At 71.0% G+C, this 1,726-nt stretch overlaps 1 long non-coding RNA gene across 1 annotated transcript in view; it reads right to left on the bottom strand.

Moving 5' to 3' along the window:
- LOC147112322 (uncharacterized) overlaps positions 1–1,380 on the bottom strand; it is a 9,225-nt gene extending 7,845 nt beyond the window's left edge. Inside the window, exon 1 of the long non-coding RNA XR_015079653.1 lies at positions 1,273–1,380. This is a non-coding gene — a long non-coding RNA (uncharacterized LOC147112322). The remainder of the gene's footprint in view (positions 1–1,272) is intronic.
- Positions 1,381–1,726: the final 346 nt, after the last annotated feature.

Below are 1,726 nucleotides of genomic sequence, written 5' to 3'. Positions count from 1 at the left end.
GAGGGGGAGGGAGTCCCCGAGCCCCACCCCCCTGATCTCCCGAGGCTCCCCTCCCCGATCTCCCCGAGGCCCTCCCCCCCCAGATCTCCCGAGGCTCCCCCGCCCCGATCTCCCGAGACCCCCCCGATCTCCCGAGCCCCGCCCCCCCGATCTAGCGAGCCCCGCCCCCCCGATCTCCCGAGCCCCACCCCCCCGATCTCCTGAGGCTCGCCCCCCCCGCGAGGCTCGCCCCCCCACCCCCCCCGATCTCCCGAGGCTCGCCCCCCCCCCGAGGCTCGCCCCCCACCCCCCCAAGGCTCGCCCCCCCGATCTCCCGAGGCTCGCCTCCCCCCGCCGATCTCCCGAGGCTCGCCTCACCCCCGATCTCTCGAGGCTCGCCCCCCCCCGCGGCTGGCCCCCCCCCCGAGGCTTGCCCCCCGCCCCCCCCCCGAGGCTCGCCCCCCCGATCTCCCGAGGCTCGCCCCCCCCGATCTCCCGAGGCTCGCCCCCCCACCCCCCGAACTCCCGAGGCTCGCCCTCCCCCCCGATCTCCCGAGGCTCGCCCACCCCCCCGATCTCCCGAGGCTCGCCCCCCCCCGCGATCTCCCGAGGCTCGCCCCCCCCGCGATCTCCCGAGGCTCACCCCCCCCCGCGATCTCCCGAGGCTCGCCCCCCCGCGATCTCCCGAGGCTTGCCCCCCCCGCGATCTCCCGAGGCTCGCCCCCCACCGCGATCTCCGAGGCTCGCCCCCCCACCGCGATCTCCCGAGGCTCGCCCCCCCTCCGTGATCTCCCGAGGCTCGCCCCCCACCCGCGATCTCCCGAGGCTCGCCCCCCACCACGATCTCCCGAGGCTCGACCCCCTCCTGATCTCCCGAGGCTCGCCCCCCCCCGCGATCTCCCTAGGCTCGCCCCCCTCCGCGATCTCCCGAGGCTCGCCCCCCTGCGATCTCCCGAGGCTCGTCCCCCACCGCGATCTCCCGAGGCTCGCCCTCACCGCGATCTCCTGAGGCTCGCCCCCCTCCGCGATCTCCCGAGGCTCCCCCTGCGATCTCCAGAGGCTCGCCCCCCCCGCGATCTCCCGAGGCTCACCCCCTCCCCCCTCTCCCCCCCTCCCCCCGCGATCTCCGGAGGCCCGATCTCTGGAGCCCCGCCCCCCGCCCGAGCTGGCTTCAAGAGCAGAGAGACCCCGCCCCCCGCCCGAGCCCCGGTTGCCTTGGTAACCCTCCTCCCCTCTCCACCTCCCGATCTTCGGGCTTGAGCGGCCGATTGCGTGAACAAAGACCCTCCTCACCTGTCACGGAGTTGAAGTCTCCGAAAGCGGCCCCGGGCCTCTTCCCCCGCGCATTCAGGAGGCGCGGGGAAGAGAGAGAGAGATAGACTGGGGGGAAGAGTTAGACGCCACCGCCGCACCAGCCTTTACTAAGATGGCGGCGGTAGCGGCGCTCGGCTGAGGCCCGCCCCCCCGCGATCTCCCGAGGCCGCTTGTTGACTGGGGCCGGGAGGTGCCTAGCTCGGGCGTGGGTGCGGAGGAGAGGCCGAGGCTTCGAGGCCTACCTGGAAAAACGGGGAAAGGTAGGAAAATTAATGAGATTAGATAATAGATTTAGAAAGTAATTAACTTTTTAAAAAAACAATATGTGTTTTGAAAGCAACATTTTTTTAAAGACGCAGAAAGCGGGAAAAAGAAAGGAAAAGTTTGGAATCAAGATGGCGGCGACTCACCTCGGTTCAGAACGATAAGGCCC

Source organism: Somniosus microcephalus, chromosome 9, assembly GCF_052327205.1.
Source record: "Somniosus microcephalus isolate GS21.2 chromosome 9, FLI_Smic_1.0, whole genome shotgun sequence".
NCBI lineage: Eukaryota > Metazoa > Chordata > Chondrichthyes > Squaliformes > Somniosidae > Somniosus > Somniosus microcephalus.
Note: the sequence above shows the minus strand (reverse complement) of the source record. Positions and strands in the feature narration are given on the sequence as shown.